A 23,800-nucleotide genomic window follows, 5' to 3' on the forward strand; every position below is an offset into this window, starting at 1 on the left:
GTTGGGTGCGTGGACCCACTGGGCCGTACCACCTTAACAGTATGGCAGCTGGCCAATAGGACAAAGGTCAAAGTCTATAGTTCAAATAGGTGTACCTGAGGCAACTTCGGACAGCAGCAAGACAGGGACAAAAACACAGAAAAACACTGAGTGTGAATCAAGCCTTAGGCCCCCTGCACACGCTGCAGATGTTGTTGCAAACGTTATGCTTGCTGAAGAAACAACCCCATTCAGATGAATGGAATTAGTTTTCAGTGGCACAAATTTCTTCAACATATCTGCAAAGTGTGCAGGAGACCTTGGGGTAAGATTACACACAGTTTTATGGGTTTTTTCTGCCTCCAATTGATTTCAATGGGAAGTTCAAGGGCGGAATCTGCTTCAAGATAGGGCGTTTTTTTTTTCAGCAAACAGAAAAAATCCATCCTGAAAAAAATGCCTCTGATTCCCATGCAGAAAACGCATCGAAATCGGAGTAAAAAAAACTCAGTTCCCTCACAGTTTGGGTCATTTAACCATAGTGATGTCACTAAAGCGGGCTCTAAGGACGACATATCATCATCACCTGAGTGTAAACAGAGATTATGGATTCGAACAGGGTGACAGAATTCTATAATAAGTATATTGAGAATTTTATAATTTTAGCAGTTTTCATTTTTTTTTTGGTCCCTGGAAAAGTAATAATAATCCTCACCATTGATATTAATATTGGATTGATACATTACAAGGTCACTGCAGCTGTACATACAGTAGACAGTGACTAATGTAGTAGTACAGCACTGACATCTTCAGCCTGTGGTGAGAGGAGAAGCTAGGATCCTGCCTCCTCCTGCTGCTGAGTGACAGGCAGCGTCATCGGGGGCGTGGCAGCACTGACAGCCGGAACGCTTCCCTGTGAAGCTGCTGCTTGTGCTGCTGTGCACGGCTCCTGGACGAGGGGAGAGGCTGGTAAAAGCACAACACATATATATAGGGCAATCGGTGCCCATTCTTCCTTGGCATCACTGCCCTGTTGCTTGCATGCACTTCCGACGCCCTGTCTGTGACATCCATGGATGGGAAGCCAGGATCTCATCAGTGACACCTCATTTACTATTGGATTATCATTTAGAGTAGCAGCAAAAGATGAATTTCCCTGCAAGGTCAATGCTGGCTCTTCTGTGTGCTGCACTGAGGGTAAGAGCTGCACTCAATGCCTTTGTTTCCATCATTGTGTGCTGCAGGTATTTACTGCAGATATTACTGCAACCTCCTAATGATTGTTAGTTGTGATCGCTCCAGACAAGTCTCAGGGGATTAGGCAGCATCACATATTAGTGTTTTAATGACATAGCAGGGATGAAGCTGATGATGACCTTTGTTGGATCCATTACTATGCCGTTGCATTCCTTATGTCATGTATTCCTAACACTGGCATTAATAATACAAAGTGACAGCTAAGCCAGGAAAATACAACTTGAAGCAGCTAATGCATTTCTGTTGTGCCCAGTGTTGTCTGACTGCAGTGTGGATGTGCCTGGCAATGCTGATGCCCAGTGACAGAGGGTCAATCTACACTGGCAGATGCATGGAGTCATCAACTGGATCTCACTGCATCTGTACATGCACAATGTAAAGGGATGCCCCTCATTAACCAGGACAGACTTCTGGAAGAAATGTGTCTATGGCTAAGGACATGATTGACTAATAGGCTATGCAACTATATATTGTCCATCTTGGGATGCAGCAAGCTCTTAGGGATTCATTGCCTGCTGTGTAGAAAGTGTGAAGGATTCCTTGCCACTAGAATCCTCCAATACAGCCTGAAACTTAAGTGAATACATAAGGGAACATATATGAAAGTGTTGTGTTGCTAGGTTACTGGGTTATTATTATGATGTGCGTCAAATTTACTCCCAAGATACGTTTCCTTTCTTTTCAACTGGTGCAATTTTTTTATGTAGAGGTACAGTTGTGTTTTTTTTTTCATTTTTAAATGTCATACAGTCAACATGGCATGAGACAATATATATAAGTTAGGTAAAGTTGTATCAGTTTGGTATTGATATATGTGCCACATAATGTTACATTTGTGGATTTTCTTGGAAAATAGTGAGAAAACGAAATCATACTATTTGTTTACTGTTATTCTAAAATTAATTGCTGCCAATGAAGTAGATATCCTTCCATATACTGATAAATGTTACACTAACGGTACGGTCTATAACCATAAAAGCATTAGTGGACAATTGAAGGCATATAGTTATGATGCAGGCCTTTTGGAATATATATATATACATAAAAAAAAATATATATATATATATATATATATATATTCTGTACATATGTAGTAGATCTGACAAACTCAGCTCTGCATCTTTATATATGAATAATCATATGATTGATTGTATAATAGTGCCGCATGTACTGTATTCAGCTATATGTAATGATCCTGTTGAAGAACGTCATGCATACAAGTAATTTTTGCACTAGCTCTGGAGCATTTTTAGCAGATACAGTATAGTAGACTAGTTTAAAAGTCAGCTACCATTTATGTTTTCTTAATGCAATCTTCCAATATTATTTATTATTAATTTTGTGTTCTCTTTTGTTCTGTTTTTAATATACAGACAATATCACAACACTATTGTGTAGCTGCAGTCTGGATGACAGTGATGTCATCTGCACTGGAAGTCCAGTATAGGTATTGTACTAATGCTAAATCCATCGTCAGTATCCATTATTGTTCCACTAAAGATACTGTACAAAGATTATTATTATTATATTTGGTTACATTTTTATAAATAAATTGCACAAGAATCAAGAGCTATTGTTTTGCGGCTCCCATAGTTGTCACAGTCTTGCATCTACAATGGATACAGTGTTCTTTTATTTCAATATGGAATCTATTACTAGTTGTTCAACTGTCATGCCAGGCAATATAGCCTTGGGGTAGCACATGATAGCTGCCAAGTATTTAAGTCTGAAGGGCCAGCGCAGGATGCAACCATGATTTGGTTAATGATATTTAACTACATATGTATCATCTGAATTCTAAACAGTTGCTCTCAGAGAAATAAACATTATATGTATTTGAAGACACAAAGACGATATATGCACAGTATTGCAATAGTGTTAAGCTAGAATCTACTGTAAACAATAATTCAGATAAAGAATAAATGACTTTCCAAAAATTATCAACGTCAAGTCCAGGGTCCAGTTCACATCTTCCATTGCATAAACCTTAGTTTGTTAAAATAAAAAATAAGAAATGGGTGACATGGAGTAGCAAATATGCAAGAAAAGAGACTGGCAGTGTGCCTATCATTTTTAGCATGGAACAGTAGTGCAGAATGCACTGCTCATTTGCCATTATGAAAAGCCAACAAAAACGAAACTGTTGGTCCCTTGGCTCACCATAGCTAAGGGGTAGCAGGGGTAGCAGTCGCCAATTGGTGCCTGGTGCCTGATTGGGCTCAAAGGCCCCTTCCCTTATGAAAAGACACCAGTATTATAAATCGCACATGGTAGGCTGGGGCCCTGTTACAGATTTTGGAATTCGGACCAAGGAGCTCCAAATTACGCAGCTGACTCATTTTACCTTTTTTAACGGACATGACAGAGGACAGCAAATGGGAGAAAGGCCAGAAAAAGCAAGTGTAAGCCAGGCCTGGTTTTGTTGTACCAGACATATCCCAGGAGCTGTAGGCACAAGATGCCTTGTATCTAGGCCGCACTCCTTAACAAACTCACTCCAAAAATCATGCCCCCTAGGGAAATATATATGCAATGTTAATCTGAAATAAATTGAAAACAAAAACTTCAATCTGTGCAGTTATTGTATTGAATAAAGGCTGTCTAACTATTTCCTAAAGCATGAACAATTGTCCGCTCCTGATCCTAAATTGCACGTGCCCTTCTCCACAGGGTCACCTATAGGCACGATCCTTATGTTAAATCTCACCCTAGTTATTTCATAAGTGCTAAAATATAAACTTGGATGACTATAAAATAAGATTTATTTTTTTTACGATGATACTTGCAGATTTTACTCTGATCGCCTTACCTGCAATAAATGTTACTTTTTAGCCACAGGCTGGGGTGACCAGCTACCATTTAATTCTAATATTCGTTAGCACAAACTGTGTAGTCCTCATAAACAGTAGATTGTCAAATATAATGTTCAGTGGTGTGATATATAGTCATAAAACATCTAGGAAATGAGATGTCCAATTACCAGGCTGTTATGAGGAAGAGCAAATAAAGGAATACTGTAGTTGCCAGATCTATGTGTGTTGGGTAAAAGGAATTGTACCATGGTATAGCAGTGTATAGGATTTGTTAATAATATGAGCCCTGGGTAGATCTCACCTTAAAGGCAATGTACATCTTTGAAAAAGTGTTTTGTTTTTTTTCTAAAAAAAATGTGTATCAGTGTGTTTGGCTCAACTTTCTAAATACTTTTTATTAAAAATTATTTTTACTTTTTGTGATACAGCTGCTTTGTATCCTGTATAAAGAGCAGCTGTATCTAGCTATGAAACCTTTATCCATCAGTTCAGTGGCACTGACGGGTTTAGTGTTAGCGGATCCTGTGTGTCAGAGTTGTTACCCATCACATTTAAGTTCATAACAACGCAGTACCCGCTGACACTGAACCCGTCAGTGCTGCTGACCGGACGGATTCAGGTCTCAGCGCAATATACAGCTGCTCTGTATACAGGATACAAAACAGCTGTATCTCAAAAAGTAAAAATAATTTTTAATAAAAAGTAAATCGAAAGAAAGAAAAAAAAATCTTTTTCTAAGGTGTACATAGCCTTTAAAGCCTACGAACATCTTGGTAGCCATTTAAAAAAAAAATTAAAACAATGTTTTATGTGTTTACAAACATTTCTTGAATTGACTTTTATTAAAAACATTTTGAAGTTGTTACGATACAGCTTCTATGTATTCGGTATACATAGAAGCTGTATAATTTGCTATTAGGGTGCTCTCACACGCGGCACACTTCCATTGTATTTCAGCAGCTTAACAATACGCTGCGGAAAGCTACAATGTATGCCTATGGGAAAAATATTCTGAACATTTTTCTATTGGAAACTTTTGCACAGCGTATGTTTACGCAGCGGAAATGCAATGCAAATATGCCACATGTGAGCGGACCCTTTGCCGAATCCGTCAGTTCAGCTGAACTAATGGCTTGACTGAGAGTTGGCCCTGTGTGCCTCAGGATCACCATTATTACGATCACATCTAAGTTTAGATTATGTTGGTAGGCTAATAGAGAGCGATACAGATTCCACGTATAGAGGATACACAAAAGCTGTATCGTAAAAACATTTTTTTTTATATATAAGTCTATTTAAAAAACGTTTATAAACACATAAAACATAGATTTAATGAAAGAAAATGGCTACAACGGTTACCATAGCCTTTAACCCCTTTAGGATGCTGCCTAATTTTGGCCTCCGTACCCATACGAGGGTTTGTCTTTTGCAGGATGATCTGTATTTTTCAATTACTTAATTCTGAAGTGCATATAATGTATTCAAAAGCTTTTTATAAAAAAAAATATTGTCAGTTCCACAATTTCGGTTTAGTTTTTGCAGCGTTCACCATGCAGCGATTTTTTTTTAATGTTTTTCTACTTTTGCACAATAAAAACAATAAATAATGTTTTTTTGTCAGCATATTCTAAGAGGCATATTTTTTTATTTTTCCATTCACAGAACTGTATGAGGGCTTTTATTTTGCTGTATGAGTTGACGTTCTCATTGGTACTATTTTGGGGTACACTTTTTGTTCGCTTTTTATCCCATTTTTCAGGAGACCAAAAAAAAAGTTCAAAGCCAAAAAAACAGCAATACTAGCAATATTTAACATTTTTTTACGGCGTTAACTTTACAGGTTAAATAAAATTATAGGGCCTAATAGGTGTAGTAAGATGGCAGACCTGGGGGCCACTGTTAGGTCCCCAGCTGCCATAGCTACCAATCGGCATCCCATGAACGTGTCACCCGGGGAGGCGATAGGGATTGACCGAGAGAACCCCCTCCGTTTGTCTGACTACTTAGGTGCTGTGGTCGCTACTGACCGTGGCATCTACGGTGTTAGCTACAATCCTGGCCGTTGCAGCAGGGTGTCATCTGTATGTTATACCTGGCACCCACTGCTGATGAGGCAAACTCAAGAGTGTACAATAAATGACCCGCCAGCTGCGCCATACGTTCAGGGCAGGAAGGTGTTAAAAAGTTGTATCAGATTAGAAGAAAGGGTTTTTTTTTTTTCTAGAAACAGCACCACTCTTGTTCATGGACTGTTTTTATGCTACAGCTTCCTCTTTCCACCATCCTCCTATGATTGACAGATCTCTCCCTATTAGAGATAATTGGCTGTTCATTGGCTTCTAACATGTAAGTCCTTGACAGAACAGTAAAGAGCAGTGCAGGACCATAGAGAAGATTAAGTGTGTTGAATAAGGGCACTGGGATAGGCACATACAGTACATATAGGCAATTTTGTACCCAACACATTTATTTGGACACTGTTGTAGCAATAACAACCCTGTGTGCATCGCTACTGTATGTGACCGGAATAATATTACGGATAATACTGTTTGGTGGAGACAATGGTGAGATGCAGATCCTAAGTCGAATGCACAATCTGTACTAGGGCCCCCCAATCTTCAAATGTGAAAGACTTGTGGGTTTAATGTGACTGCAACCTCTGCCCCCTTTAGTTACACCTCAGTGTAGAATATTGTATAATGTAGTGCAGAAATTTCCTTTTAAAAAGATAATCTAAAAAAATGTTGCTTGTTTTGATGATTTAGAAGAGAAAACAAGGTCCAATGTTCATAGAGCCAATAGTATTCTGTGGAAAGGTAAGGAACATTTAACTTATCTAACTAACAAGTAGATATTTTATCTCCATTTCCTGTTAAGCCAAGCGGTTCTGATTCAACAATGATTAACAAACCTGAGAACTGGGAATTAACTGGATTTTGGTGGTCAGCGAAATCTGATGTCCAATGGCCTAACTATATTGCAATCTTGTTGTACTGCCAAGAAACAAAATTGGTGCAGATTTATTACAGAGGTTAAATCCCTTTTAAAAATAAGCCATCGGTTAATCTTTGTAGATCTGTCTTCCATGGCTGCTGCAGGGAAACTGTAGCATTCTGTGGTAGCAATTAAAATAAATGGCCACCCATGTAATGCATTGACATGTCTGGTCGGAGTCGGAGTTGCTGTTACAGCTGTCCAGTCTGGTTTGTAGAAGGGGTCCCGAGATGGGCACCCCCTACTATGATGTCTATTTGCCCTAAAAGGGCATATGGACATTGGTTGTCATTGTTAGACAACACATTTAATACTGTCATAGGGACACATTTATGTGCTATGTAAACACTGGCACTTTTTAAAGAAGTATGTTATATAGTTTTACCCCCTTAATAATCGCCAATACGCCTTTTCACAATGGTTATTAAGAGAACTTATGTCAGTTTTACACTAAAAGGCATAATACACTGCTTTACAGTCGTATTGCAGTGCATTATAAAAGCGTTCAAACGATTGCATAGTAATGTCCCATAGAGGGACTAAAAAAAGGAAAAACATTGATCAACAAAGTTTATAATAAATATACAGATGTAGCAATCTTTAACTTGATTTTTACCGCGTTAAATACACTGTGGCAAAAAAAATTAAATTGACTTTTTCAATGGATTTTGTTGTGTGAGAAATCCCAATAAAAATTAAAAAAAACATGTTTTTCCCCTTTCAAAATGCTTCATTATAAAAAATCTAAACTATAAAACTATTACGTTTTTTAACCCGCACGGTGGACAACGTAAAAAAAAAATGCCAGAATTGCTGTTCTCTGTTCATCCCGTCTTTCAAAAAATGCAATGACAGCAATCAAAAAGTTTTATTCAGCCCACAATGTTACCAATAACAACTACAACACGTTCCACAAAATAACAGCTATGTGTTATGGTTTTTAGAATATGGAGACACAGAAACAAATACTTTTTTTATTTAAAAAAAAAAATGCTTTTATTATGCAAATGTAGTAAAACATTAAAAAAAATTACAGAAATTTCGTATCGCCGTAATAGTAATGACCTGCAGAATAAAGTTATTATGATATTTATATTGATATTATGATATTTAAAGAATGCTAAAATTGCTGTTTTTTTCCAATCCCCCCCAAAAAGTAAATTAAAGTAAATCAATAAGTTATATGTACCCCGAAATGGTAAATGGTAAAAAAACAAAAAAAAAACACGACAGTTATGGCTCTTGAAATGCAACGATGAAAAAACTGAAAAAAAAAAATACTTGTTCATTAATGTCCAAAATACAGTAGGCTGGTCACTAACAGCTTTAATTGTACAATTTATATAGGAACAACTGATTACAAATACAAAGGCTTACACACAAGATGGGAAATCTTTTAACGAAATCTAAATTTGGACCCAGCGCTGGTTCTCGTTTGTGCCATTGGGCCCCTTAACAGAACAACTTAGTAGTGTCAGGGTTTACATGCTGATTATTGACTCGATCAGTAAATAGGATTCACTTCCTGCTTGGAGCTACATAGCAACGGCATGACCTCTATGGTGGGGACAGAACTGTGCAAATGAGATACTTAGTGTTCCTTGGTAAGAATTGTTACAAGGTATGTCATTAGTAGGTGTGCCCTGGTCAATATACAGTAGCACTTTTTAATTGTGTATTTTTTTATAAGAAATATAGTAACAATGGTGGCATACCATTTTTAGATTCACATTAGACTAAAAAAATAATTTCCTACATTCTATTATGCTAATTTCTTTCAAGGAAAACACTCTCAAATAGGCAGCAATTGGGAAGGAATTACAGATATAGCCATCTTTATCTTGACTTTTAAAGAGGCTCTGTCACACATTATAAGTGGCCTATATTGTACATGATGTGATCGGCGCTGTAATGTAGATTACAGCAGTGTTTTTTATTTAGAAGAACAATCATTTTTGACGGAGTTATGACCTATATTAGCTTTATGCTAATGAGTTTCTCAAAGGACAACTGGGCGTGTTTTTTTCTATATGACCACGTGGGCGTTGTACCAAGCTTTCTGACACTGGTCTGTACATATTAGTTGCCCCTTTAGAGGACAATGAGGGGGTGTTAAGATATCAAAGAACTTTAATTAAAAATATAATCTATATTTCTCTTCTTATCTATGCTGACGTTGGCAAATACTCCATATATTACTGCAATTTCTAAGCGATCTGTCATATACCATCCGCCATTCATAGTACATTTTGAGCCTTATGTTTTTCCAGATGACTGAATTTTACATTAACATTTAGTTAAAGGAAACAAGGTGTTTTCATGTATTAACGCTGTGGGAAAATCCTTTGAGATTTTGTTTGTCATTTGAAATCTATCTGGTTCAATAGAAACCAAAAGTTATTGACAGCCGAGTGACTATAAGCTGTTGGAAGCTTGTATGATTACAATTAGTAGCTTCAGCTCGCTGTAGAAATGAATTTAACATCAGAGAAAGAAACGTCTGGCGCCCAGGCTGGTGATTTCACAGAAAAAAAATATATTTTATAAGAGCTTAGAGGGGTGTTAGAAGTGATTGACACAGATCATTTGTCAAGCCTTTTCCTGATGGATGAATGGGTATTAAAACAAGACTTATATGAACAGCTTTTATAACCTAAAACAATGTCAGGGGATAATGCTATGGATTATGTGTGTTTCATTTAATATAGATTACTCTGTAAATTGTATAGATTTATTCAATATTGTAAGAAAGCAATACAAACAGAAAAACTGTAAATAATTGATTACATGAAAGCTAAACAATAGCATGAAAAATAAAACATCAGTCAACTGAAAAACAAACCGTAGAAGCTCATCTGGCAGAGGTTTGTAATTCATGGCCATTGAGCTTTTACAAGGCTGCTTTTGTATTGGTATATTAGTGATGGATTATTTATGAAGTGTGTTTTTGTTGAAGAAACCAAGCATTGATTAAAGCCTTACTTAACTCAAAACCTGGAATTTCAGATGTGACTACGATTAACCCCAAAACTCTACTCCCCACCCATAGCTGTAGTCACAAAGGTGAAAGCTGAGATATGGGGTGTTTGGAGTCCTTTCACTCTAGAGCTACTTTAGTCATCTAGGTGCCTGTCTGCAATATGAAACAAAGAGGATGGTCAATGGGAATAATAAGTTAAAATTGATTTATTTGGCCCTGTAGAGCCACTGTTTTTTTTTTGAATGAGGAGAATAAAATCATAATGTTCCCCTATGTTATAGGCAGGCAGAGGTCTACAGTGTGAGGATCCCACCAAACTATTCCCTATATCAAGGACTAGGGCCTCATCAACCAGAAAGTAATGATGCCTGGACCTCAACATTGGTCGTAGTCCATGCAAGATATTTAAAAATGGCCTCTGTTTATCTTAAAATTTGACTCATGATCCCAGTATTACGCCTCATGCACACGACTGTTGTGCCACTAGGGCCATTTTTAACGGCATCCGAGTGGCACTCGATAGTGTTCACAGACCCATTCACTTTAGCGGGTGAATCGGGTCCGTGGAAAATTATCTCCGATCCGAGGAAAGATAGGACATGTTCTATCGTTCCTCGGATCACTGATGGGACTTGGCCGGCGCACACGTTCTTTTTTCACATGCTTAGATATTTTGGCCAGCAAATCGACGGACAGAGTGACGAAACCCGATTAAACCCCAATAAATTCAATGAGTTTTATCGGCACCGTTGTTTTCTCTCATGCGACTGATCCGGCGGCTTTGGTTTTTCAGGTCATAGGAGCTGAACAATGGAAAGCCTTGGTGCAGATGTGAATAGAGCCTAACATTAAAATATGCACAAAAGGAGTCAGTTATGTTGTTAAGCCAGAGATTGGTGCAACCATTGAAAGGCCTGTGTAACATATAATCACTTCTGTCAAAACTGAGTACACAGCTGCCTCCCCAACAACTGGGGGGTGCCTCACCAACAACTGGGGGGTGCCTCAAAACCTGGGGGGCGCATCACAGTTTTAAAATCACTGCTCTATGGTATATCACAGCTTCATGGTTCTTTGAGTTTGACATGAAGGTTAATGGGATATTAAGTTAATCAAAAAAAATTTCGGGGTTTAGGTGAAGTTAGTTTAGGTCTATACATATAAAACAGTTCTTATTGCAAGTTATTGGTAAGGCTGATATTATATGTTGTTTCCCTATAAAGTATTGTATTCTATTACAGCATTCACTTTATTTGCTGCTTCTGCATATCGCAGTCTGTGGTTGTCTGCTTTGCCCTATTTGCTCCCGCACGCATTAATATTAAAGGGGGTTTTCCAGTTTTATGTGCTGCCGTTCAAACCGAACTCTGAAACCACCATCATTTTGTAAACATTTCACTCTTATCATTTTCAATCGACATGAATACATACTTGCTTTTAAAAACATAAGGTGGAATTTTTCAAAGATTTGCGTCAATTTGCCTTTTGTGGCTAGAAAAGGCGCATATTTTGGCGCACACCATATTTGGGCTTTGTTTACATGTTCAGGATTTGATGAAGTGCAGAGTCTGCGTCTAAATCCTTATCAAATCCGCGAACATTACGCATCCAATGCAAATGAATGGGGCATTTTATACCCCATTCACATGCTCCCGAAAAAATCCACATAGATTTTTGTCCATCCCACAGAAAAAAAATCACCTAGAAAATAATGAACAAGTTTATTATTCTCTTGCAGTTTCTACAAGTCATGGATTAGCCTCATTGAATAATAGTGGGGCTAATCCTCATGCCGATTCACCAGCACATCCAGGAGGCCGTGCAGAAATATGATTTCTGCCACGGACTCTTAGTAAAATACACGAAAGGATTTGCCTATGTGTGAACACAGCCTTATACACAAAAATAGAATAATAAAATCAATGATAAAACCTCATGAGCCTGATGTGCAGCTCTTGTCAAGGGAAAATGAACTTAATAGGATGCAACTGCCATCCCCAGGACACTGATCAGTGAGAAGCAGTCCTGTATACTGAATGCTCTGCCCAACCTGTTTTATCCTCTGTTATCGAGTCAAGGGCTGCATTTGTAATCCCATAATGTGTTCGATTAACTATCACTGCTCTAGGCACTAGCTCAGAGGCATAGCTAGGTTCTCCTGCACCCGGGGCAAAGATTCAGTTTGGCGCCTCCCCCCCAATCTCTTTACTGACAGGTCCTTCCCCCTCGCCATGTTTGTTTTCTCTACTAATCAATGACGTGTCATTTCTTTTTCACATTTTTTTTTATGTAACTCGAGCATAAAAACATTTGTACATTTTACAAGCAATATAGTTCTATATACAACACCAGAACCAAGCTCATTACATATATGCAGCACTAGAACCCAGCTCAGTACACATATACAGCGCCAAAACCAAGCTCAGTACATATATACAACACCAGAACCAAGCTCATTACATATATACAGTGCCAGTACAAAGCTCATTATATATATACAGCACCAGAACCAAGCTCAGTACATGAATACAACACCAGAACAAAGCTCAGTACAAATACATTTCAGTACAGAGATCATTTGCAACGTCAGGTTAGCAGCTTCCAGTATGACCTGAATAATGGTAATCATATACTGGGAGTTGCTTATACCCCAAAAAATAGTACCCTCCACCATCTGTAAAAATCATGCAGTAATAATTAGGCTTCGTTCTCACCTCCGTCGGGGTTCCGTTCATGGGTTCCGTCAGACCTTTCCGTCATGGGAACCCACGAATGGAAACCAAACGGAAACCATGGAATTCTGTTACCATTTCAATGGTAACGCTTCCGTTGCTAATGGTTTCTGTTTGTCTCCGTTTCACAAGGTTTCCGTTTTATTGGCGGTATCAATAGAGTAGTCGACTGTATCCACCTGTAATCTATCACATCTAACTTAGATGTGATGTATTACAGGTGGATCCAGCGTGTCAGAGACACACAGGACATGCTGACATTGAACCCATCAGTCCCACAGACCTGACAAGTTCAGGATTCAGCATAAGATACAGCTGCTCTGTATACAGGATACAGAGCAGCTGTATCTCAAAAAGTAAAAATATTTTTTAATAAAAACTAATTATAAAGTTGCACAAAACACACTGACTGACATTTAACCCCTTCCCGACATTTGCCGTAAATGTACGTCATGGAAAGCATTGACTTCCCGCAAAATGCCGTACATTTACGGCAAATGTTTGGCACCGGCTCAGAAGCTGAGTCGGTGCCATCATCGTCGGATCTCGGCTGTATCTTACAGCTGACATCCGACTGTAACGGCGGGGGCCGAAATTAGCTTTGATCCCCGCCATTAACCCCTTAAGTGCAGCGCTCAAACGCGATCGCTGCACTTAAGGTGTTTGCAGCTCATCGGAGCCCCAGCAATGAAATTGCCGGGGTTCTGGTGGCTGCAATGGCAACCGGAGGCCTAATACTGGCCTCCCGGTCTGCCTAGCACCGAAGCCGGTCAAGATCCGCCCGGCGGCGGAGCCTGATCGGCTTCCGTAGCTGCCGGCAAGATGGCGCCGGGTCAGGAGCTGATCCGGCGTCATCAGAGGTGGAAGTCAGCTGTACTGTACAGCTGACATCCACCTGTAACGTAGCGGTTACTAGCAGATCGCCAGCCCTGTCAGGCAATCAGGACTGGCGACTGCTGTTATGGCAACAGGAGACACAATGGTCTCCTGCTCTGCCATTACGGAAGCCGATTTAGGCCCCGCCGGGAGGCGAAGCCTAATCGGCTTGCTGTCAGTGAATGACTGACAGATCTAATACATTGCACTACATAGGTAGTGCAATGTATTAGAAAAAAAAAATCTGACCGTTGGACCTTCAAGTCCCCTAGTGGGACTTGAAGAAAAGTGTAAAAAAAGTTTAAAAAATTGTAAAAAAAAAAGTGCAAAAAATAAAAGTTTGAAAACGTTTCAAGTAATCAAATAAAACACAATCACCCTTTTACTCTTATCAAGTCCTTTATTATTGAAAAATAATAATAAACCATATGTATTTGGTATCGCCACGACCGTAACGACCTGACTTATCAAAATATTATATTATTTATTGCACGCGGTGAACAGCGTAAAAAAAAAGCGTAAAAAACTTTACCAGAGTTTCTGTTTTTTGGTCACTTTGCCCTACAAATATTAGAATAAAAAGTGATCAAAAAGTCGCACGTATCCAAAAATGGTACCTATAAAAACTATAGCTCGTCCCGCAAAAAACAACCCATCATACACCTCCGTCGACAAAAAAAATTATAAAGTTATGGTTCTCACAACTTGGCGACAGAAAAAATACATTCTTTTTACAAAAGTAATTTTACTGTGCAAAAAGTTGTAAAACATAAAGAAGTGCTATAAATTAGGTATCGCCGGAATCGTACTGACCCGCAGAATAAACTTAACATGTAGTTTATAACGCATGGTGAACGCAGTATAAAAAAAAACGAAAAAAGCTGTGCCGGAATTGCGTTTTTTTGTTTACCTGGCATCCCAAAAAATAGGATAAAAGGTGATCAAAAAGTCACATGTACCCCAAAATGGTACCAATAATAACTACAGCTCGTCCCGCAACAAACCAGCCCTCATACCGCTACGTCTATGAAAAATAAAATTAGTTATGGCTCCAATAAGTCAGGAAATAAAAAAATATGCAGTTGTGCCCGAGGGGAACATTTCTTCTGTTTCAAGATGCGATTTATCAAGGACCTAAAATTAGGGAACCAGGAAGGGGAGAGCCCAAACATATCCGCTGGAAGTGACGGTGCCCGTATTATACCAGGACAACACTTTCCCAGCAAAATTCCCTAAACTACAAAAGGTGCGGAGTGTGGACCAAAAGGGGGATAAGAAATGACACCATTTATCAGTGCGACACTGGCCTGTGCGGAAAGGATTGCTTCACAGCGTAACACACATCTATGGAATTTTTTTTTTTCTTTATACCACCTGACTTTGCCCCTTATATACTCCGCCCCGCTTACATGTACCCCCACATTATAAATGGAAACACCAGCAATACTCAAATAAAAATATAGTACCAAGCAAAATCCGCTCTCCAAAAGCCAAATGGTGCTCCCTCGGCTCTGAACCCTACAGCGTGCCCAAACAGCAGTTTCCTTCAACATATATGGCATCGTCATACCCGGGAGAACCCTTTTAACAATTTTATGGGTGTGTGTCTCCAGCGTCATAAGCTTGGCATTACATATTTGCCACTGAATGGCATATCTAGGGAAAAATATAAATTTTTAATTTGCACTATCCGCAGCGCATTCATTTATGGAAAAGACCTGTGGGGTGAAAATGCTCACTACACCCCTTAATAAATGCCTTGAGGGGTGCAGTTTCCATAATGGGGTCACTTCTCAGGGGTTTCTTTTTATTATTTCACATCTGAGCCTCTGCAGTTGTGAACCAATACTTTGTAAATCGCCAAATTAGGCCTCCACTCCGCATGGTACTCTTCACTCCTGAGCCCTGTCATATGTCCAAGCAAAAGATTAGGGCCACATGTAAGGTGTTTCTAAAACTGGGAAACACTGCATAATAATTAGAGAGCTGTCTTGTTATGGTGGCACAAGCCGGGCACCACATATTGGCATATCTATGGAAAAAAAATCCCATTTTCACTCTGCAACATCGAGTGAACACTAATTTCTACAAAACACCTGCAGGGTTAAAATGCTTACTACACCCCTTGGTAAATGCATTGAGGGGTGTAGTTTCCAAAATGGGGTCACTTCTGGGGGGTTTCCACTGTTTTGGGCCCACAGGCTCCCAGAAACCAATCCAGCAACATCTGCACTCCAAATGGCGGTCCTTCCCTTCTAAGCCCTGCCGTTTGCCCAAACAGCAGTTTATGACCACATATGGGGTATTGCCGTACTCGGGAGAAATTGCTTTACAAATGTTGGGTTCTTTTTTTCCTTTATTTGTTGAGAAAATGAAAAAATTTGCGCTAAAGCTACGTCTTATTGAAGAAAAAGGACTGTTTTTATTTTCACTGCCTAATTCTAATAAATTCTATGAAACATCTGTGGGGTCAAAATGCTCACTACACCCCTAGATGAATTCCTCAAGAGGTGTAGTTTCCTAAATGGAGTCCCTTTTATGGCGTTTTCATTGTTTTGTCCCCTCAGGGGCTTTGCAAATGTGACCTGGCCTCCGCAAACCATTCCTGCTAAATGTGATCTCAAAAAGCCAAATAGTGCTCTTTCCCTTCTAAGCCCTGCCGTGTGTCCAAACAGCAGTTTATTACCACTTGTGGGGTATTGTTTTACTCGGGAGAAATTGCTTAACAAATTTTGTGGTGCTTTTTCTCCTTCAGTCCTTCTGGAAATGAGAAAAAATTAGCTAAACCTAGATTTTTTTTGAAAAAATGTCGATTATTATTTTCAGGGCCTAATTCCAATAATTTCTGCAAAAAAACTGTGGGGTCAAATCGCTCACTATACCCCTATATAATTTCCTCAATGGGTGTAGTCTCCAAAATGGGGTCACTTGTGGGGGGTTTCCACTGTTTTGTCCCCTCAGGGGCTTCGTAAATGTGACATGGCCTCCGCAAACCATTCCTGCTAAATGTGGACTCCAAAAGCCAAATGGCACTCCATCCCTTCTAAGCCCTGCCGTGTGTCCAAATATCCGTTTATTACCACATGTGGGGTATTGTTTTACTTGGGAGAAATTGCTTTACAAATTTTACGGTGCTTTTTCTCCTTCAGTCCTTGTGGAAATGAGAAAAAATTAGCTAAACCTACATTTTCTTTGAAAAAATTTAGATTATCATTTTCACAGCCTACTTCCAATAATTTATGAAAAAAACCTGTGGGGTCAAAACGCTCACTATACCCCTAGATAATTTCCTAAATGCGTGTAGTTTCTGAAATGGGGTCACTTGTGGGGGGTTTCCACTGTTTTGTCCCCTCAGGGGCTTTGTAAATGTGACATGGCCTCTCAAACCATTCCTGCTAAATTTGAGCTCCAAAAGCCAAATGGCGCTCTTTCCCTTCTAAGCCCTGCCGTGTGTCCAAATATCCGTTTATTACCACATGTGGGGTATTGTTTTACTCGGGAGAAATTGCTTTACAAATTTTACAGTGCTTTTTCTCCTTCAGTCCTTGTGGAAATGAGAAAAAATTAGCTAAACCTACATTTTCTTTGAAAAAATTTAGATTATCATTTTCACAGCCTACTTCCAATAATTTATGCAAAAAACCTGTGTGGTCAAAACGCTCATTATACCCCTAGATAATTTCCTCAATGGGTGTAGTTTCCGAAATGGGGTCACTTGTGGGGGGTTTCCACTGTTTTGTCCCCTCAGGGGCTTTGTAAATGTGACATGGCCTCTCAAACCATTCCTGCTAAATTTGAGCTCCAAAAGCCAAATGGCGCTCTTTCCCTTCTAAGCCCTGCCGTGTGTCCAAATATCCATTTATTACCACATGTTGGGTATTGTTTTACTCGGGAGAAATTGCTTTACAAATTTTGCGGTGCTTTTTCTCCTTAAGGGCATGACCACACGTGGCGGATTTCCTCCGCAACTGTCCGCATCAATGCCGCACAGAATCTGCGTTGCAGATTCTGCTGCGGATCTGCACAAAATGTGCAGTAAATTGATGCGGACTAGCTGCTGCGGACTGCGGGAAAAGTGCTTCCCTTCTCCCTATTCAGTGCAGGATAGAGAGAAGGGACAGCACTTTCCCTAGTGAAAGTAAACGAATTTCATACTTACCGGCCGTTGTCTTGGTGACGCGTCCCTCTTTCGGCATCCAGCCCGACCTCCCTGGATGACGCGCCAGTCCATGTGACCGCTGCAGCCTGTGCTTGGCCTGTGATTGGCTGCAGCCGTCACTTAGACTGAAACGTCATCCTGGGAGGCCGGACTGGAGACAGAAGCAGGGAGTTCTCGGTAAGTATGAACTTATATTTTTTGACAGGTTGCTGTATATTGGGATCGGTAGTCACTGTCCAGGGTGCAGAAACAGTGACTGCCGATCGCTTAACTCTTTCAGCACCCTGGACAGTGACTATTTACAGACGTCTCCTAGCAACGCTCCCGTCATTACGGGAGCCCCATTGACTTCCTCAGTCTGGCTGTAGACCTAGAAATACATAGGTCCAGCCAGAATGAAGAAATGTCATGGCAAAAAAGCAAGACGTATCCGCAGCACACATAACATGTGCATGACAGCTGCGGACTTCATTGCGGAATTTAGAATCTCCATTGAAGTCAATGGAGAAATTCCGCCATGAGTCCGCCACTGCTCCGCAACAGACAGAGCATGCTGCGGACACCAAATTCCGCTCCGCAGCCTATGCTCCGCAGCGGAATGTTACGCATCGTCTAAACGAACACTTCTAAATAGAAGTCGAAGTCAATGCAGAAACGGCTCCGCTGCGGATTAACGCTGCGGAGTGTCCGCAGCGGAATTTAAGTGAAATTCCGCCACGTGTGAACCCAGCCTTAGTCCTTGTGGAAATGAGAAAAAAAATCGCTAAACCTACATTTTCTTTGAAGAAATGTTGATTTTAATTTTCACGGCCTACTTCCAATAATTTCTGTAAAAAACCTGTGCGGTCAAAATGCTCACTATACCCTTAGATAATTTCCTTGAGTTGTCTAGTTTCCCAGATGAGGTCACTTTTGGGGGATTTTTACTGTTTTGTCACTGCAAGAGCCCTTCAAACCTGACATGGTGCCTAAAATATATTCTAACAAAAATAAGGCCCCAAAATCCCCTAGGTGTTCCTTTGCTTCTGAGGCCGGTGCTTCATTCCAGTAGCACGCTACGGCCACATGTGGGATATTTCCTAAAACTGCAGAAACTGGGCAACAAATATTGAGTTGCATTTCTCTGGTAAAACCTTCTGTGTTATAAAAAAAATTGTATTCAAAATTTATTTCTGCAAAAAAATAAGAAATTTGTAAATTTCACCTCTACTTTGCTTTAAGGGTATGTGCACACACACTAATTACGTCCGTAATTGACGGACGTATTTCGGCCGCAAGTACCGGACCGAACACAGTGCAGGGAGCCGGGCTCCTAGCATCATACTTATGTACGACGCTAGAAGTCCCTGCCTTGCTGCAGGACAACTGTCCCGTAGTATAATCATGTTTACAGTACGGGACAGTTGTCCTGCAGCGAGGCAGGGACTTCTAGCATCGTACATAAGTATGATGCTAGGAGCCCGGCTCCCTGCACTGTGTTCGGTCCGGGACTTGCGGCCGAAATACGTCCGTCAATTACGGACGTAATTAGTGTGTGTGCACATACGCTAATTCCTGTGAAATGTGTAAAGGGTTAAGACATTTTCTAAATGCTGTTTTGAATACTTTGAGGGGTGAAGTTTTTAAAATGGGGTGACTTTTTGGGGGTTTCTAATATATAAGGCCCTCAAAACCACTTCACAACTGAACTGGCCCCTGTAAAAATAGCCTTTTGAAATTTTCTTGAAAATGTGAGAAATTGCTGCTAAAGTTCTAAGCCTTGTGAGGTCATAGAAAAATAAAAGGATGTTCAAAAAACGATGCCAATCTAAAGTAGACATATGGGTGATGTTAATTAGCAACAATTTTGTGTGGTATAACTGCCTGTCTTACAAGCAGATACATTTAAAATTGAGAAAAATGCAAATTTTTGCAATTTTTCGCTAATTTTTGGTGTTTTTCACAATTAAATACTGAACATATCGAGCAAATTTTGCTAGTAACTTAAAGTGAAATGTGTCATGAGAAAACAATCTCAGAATCGCTTGGATAGGTGAAAGCATTCCGGAGTTATTACCACATAAAGTGACACATGTCAGATTTGAAAAATGAGGCTCTGTCAGGAAGGTCAAAAGTGGCTAAAGAGGGAAGGGGTTAAAAAAAAAATCTCTTTCAAAGTTGTACATAACATTTAATGCAAACAATCGGATCGTAACAACCATTGTCCAGTAAAACACGCAGCACGTGCAGTTTTACCAAAAGTCGGTGCAGTTTTTAAATGATTGTTAGGGCAGATTCACACGAACGTTGCGTTTTTGCGCGCGCAAACAACGCAGCGTTTTGCGAGCGCAAAAACCATTTGACAGCTGCGTGTGTCATGCGTGTCTGATGCGCGGCTGTGTGATTTTCGCGCAGCCGGCATCATAGAGATGAGGCTTGTCAACGCCCGTCACTGTCCAAGGTGCTGAAAGAGCTAAATCTTTCAGCACCCTCGACAGTGAATGCCGAACACAACAGCGAAAAACCTGTAAAAAAAAAAGATAAAGTTCCTACTTACCGAGAACTTCCCGGCCGTTGCCTTGGTGACGCGTCCTTGGTGACGCGTCCTTGGTGACGCGCCTCTCTTGACATCGGGCCCCACCTCCCTGGATGACGCAGCAGTCCAAGTGACCGCTGCAGCCTGTGATTGGCTGCAGCCTGTGCTTGGCCTGTGATTGGCTGGAGCTGTCACTTGAACTGAAGTGTCATCCCGGGAGGTCCGACTGCAGGAAGGAGACAGGAGTAATCGGTAAGTTAGAACTTCGGTTTTTTTTTACAGGTTAATGTATTTTGGGATCGCAAGTCACTGTCCATGGTGCTGAAACAGTTTAACTCTTTCAGCACCATGGACAGTGACTATCTCCTGACGTCGCGTACCGATAATTTTTTTGCCGGGATCGGCCAAAACGAGTTTGGCCGAACCCGGTGAAGTTCGGTACGCTTGTCCGGCTTCGCTCATCGCAAAGACACTCCGTTTGGATGTTCGGAAACAGAAAAGCACGTGGTGCTTTTCGGTTTTCATTCATCCTTTTCACTGCTGTTGCGCGAATCACGCTCGTCCCACGGAAGTGCTTCCGTGTGGTGCGCGTGATTTTCACGCACCCATTGACTTCAATGGGTGCGTGATGCGCGAAATACGCAGAGTTATTGAACCTGTCGCGCTTTTTGCGCAGCAGACAAACGCTGCGCAAAAAGCACGGACTGTCTGTACTGCCCCATAGACTTGTATTGGTCCATGCGTGCCGCGTGAAAACCACGCGGCCCGCACGGACCGAATACACGCTCGTGTGAATCCCCCCTTAATGTCTGCAAAAAACCCCATGGACATTAACAATCATTTGAAAACTGTGCTGACTCATGGGAATGCAGCATGTTGACGTGGTTTGCAGCTGTATTGTTGTAAGACAGCAGCTACTATATGTATATACTGTACGGGTATGTTCACACATGGTATATACGCTGTGTAAAAGCACTGCCCTGTGGTGCAGTTTTTCAACCAGGAAAGGCACTGTGGAAAACTGAGCAGAAAAAAAAAATGGATACTTACCATGGCGACGCTTCCCTCCTACATCCTGCAGCCCTGGGATGATGTTTCATCCCATGTGACCGCTGCAGCCTGCAATTGAGTGCAGCAGTCACATGGGATGAAACGTTGTCCCAGGAGGCCGGCCTGGAAAAAGAAACAGAATTCTAGGTAAGTATAAGATTACAATTTTTCCTGAGTTGCGTTTTTTGCAGCGGAATCGCTGCATTTGCGCCGCAAAAAAATACAACATCTGCTATTTGTAGCGAGTTTTACCTCCCCATTGAATTAAATGGGGAAAACCCGAAACAAATAAGCAGCATTTACGCAAATACAATTAACATGCTGCGGATTTAAAAAAACGTACCGCAGGTCAATTACTGAGCCTTTTTCCCGCTCATCGTGTGGGTGAGATTTCATCCACTCTGTTGCTACTGCATTTGGGCTTGTCCACACGTAACAGAATTGCTGCGTATTTTCCATCCGGAATTGCAGATGGAAAATATGCAGCAAAATACAGTAGCAGCAAAGTGGGTGATACTTATCAAATCCCATTCACACGCTGCGTAAAATTTTTGACCAGAAATTGACCTGCGGTACGTATTTTTCATACCGCAGCATGTCAATTCCTGCTGCGGAAAGTGGACTGAATTGCTGCGTTTTTCAGAGCTGTCACCATCCCCCAGCATTGTGAAAAACGCAGCAAAATCTGCACTATTTTCTGCTAGTTGCTGCAGAAATTTTCTGTAGCAATTCCAATATGTGTGGAGAAGCCCTTATACTGCGGATTTAGGGTTTGTCCACACACACACAACAGAATTGCAGCAGAAAATTTCTGCAGCAATTCCGTTGAAGGTCATAGGCACACAAACACACATGAACATGTACACATCACACACTATATATACACACACATGAACACATCACACACTATATATACACATGTACACATCACATACACTATAGATACACATGTACACATCACATACACTATATATACACACATGAACACATCACACACTATATATACACATGTACAGATCACATACACTATATATACACACACATGTACACATCACAGACACACAAATATGCACATTACATGCACACATTATACACATATAAAGTACACATTGTAACCTCACATACACTTACCTTTTATGTAAGAAAATTGTGAAGGGAGTTCTGCAGCTTGATGGTCTGACACAGTGAAGCAGACAGTCTTCTCTCCCCCTCCCTCAAGTCCGACTGATAACAGCAGCAGCCCGAGGAGAGGTGTAAAGAGTAGGGAGGGGGGCTTGAGGGGGATATTTGTTAGCAGCACAGACTACAGCTGCTGTTACAGTCGGGTGGCAGTTCTTAGCTGCTGTGCCCTGCGCCTGAGGCCAGAAGCTCACCTAGAAGGCAGGCCGCTGACACTGATTGTTGGCGCCCCCCTCTAAGTTGCGGCCCGGGGCACATGCCCTGCCTGCCCCCCCCCCTAACTACGCCCCTGCACTAGCTAATATGGCTCAAACAGCCATCTCCCCTGAAGACACCACTATAGGTCATGAAACATGTAGGGAGGCAGATTAGGGAACTTTTAATTCACACATCCATGTAGACTAGCCAATCTATAGGTACTTATTTAGGGCAAAGGCAGAAGCAACCATTGAGCTCAGCTCGCTGTATTAATGAGAGGAATACCTCCATTCTCTAGTTAGAAACCCACCTATCCTGAGGAGTCTGTAAATCCACAATTGTAGGACTATATTTTTGATTACTCACTTGCATTAACAACAATGGGAGGAATGCCTCTACCATTTTTAGTTAGCAAATTTCTTTGACTTTCAACATTCACAATTATAGAGTAATATCAAAAAATTACCCCCTTGTATTAGCGTATAGTACTATTGGGAAGAATGCCTTCATTTGCTATTTAGCAATTAATTAACCTATGGTGCTATCAGTATTAGTCCTTCTATTATTTGGGGATCAAATCCCTTTGACTTAGTGATAATTCCAGCATTCACAATTATAGGGCAATATCAAAACTTTTGTCCGTCTGTATCGGTAATTTTCTCTGGAACAATTGGGAGGAATGCCTCCATTTACTATCTGGTAGTTCATCAGACACTTCAAGAATGTTAAAATATCAAAAAGTAATTTTTCAATAAAGGAAAGGGGGTTAACCCCAAATAATTATCCTTGGTCACCCTTATCGAGACTAAAAAATATTGTCAATTAATGGTAGTCCATGGACACTTTTAAACACAATTGTCTGTTCTGTATGTGGTCAATATATTAATTAAATATATTATGATATTAGTGACATTAACCCCTTCCCCCTGCAGCCACTTTTGACCTTCATGACAGAGCCTTATTTTTCAAATCTGACGCGTCACTTTATGTGGTAAAACATTTTTTTCAATAAGACATATCTTTAACTCAAAATGTTTCATTTTCTCGACAAATAAAGGAAAAAAAGAA

General features: G+C 40.5%; 1 protein-coding gene across 4 annotated transcripts in view; it reads left to right on the top strand.

Moving 5' to 3' along the window:
* The first annotated feature begins 862 nt into the window (after nt 1–862).
* GPRIN3 (GPRIN family member 3) overlaps nt 863–23,800 on the top strand; it is a 139,438-nt gene continuing 116,500 nt past the window's right edge. For all 4 annotated transcript variants that reach the window (XM_075860664.1, XM_075860665.1, XM_075860666.1 and 1 more), the window contains exon 1: nt 863–1,176. The gene's annotated coding sequence lies outside the window, so the exon portion shown is untranslated. The remainder of the gene's footprint in view (nt 1,177–23,800) is intronic.

The sequence above is a fragment of the Rhinoderma darwinii genome, chromosome 1, assembly GCF_050947455.1.
Source record: "Rhinoderma darwinii isolate aRhiDar2 chromosome 1, aRhiDar2.hap1, whole genome shotgun sequence".
Taxonomy (NCBI): domain Eukaryota; kingdom Metazoa; phylum Chordata; class Amphibia; order Anura; family Rhinodermatidae; genus Rhinoderma; species Rhinoderma darwinii.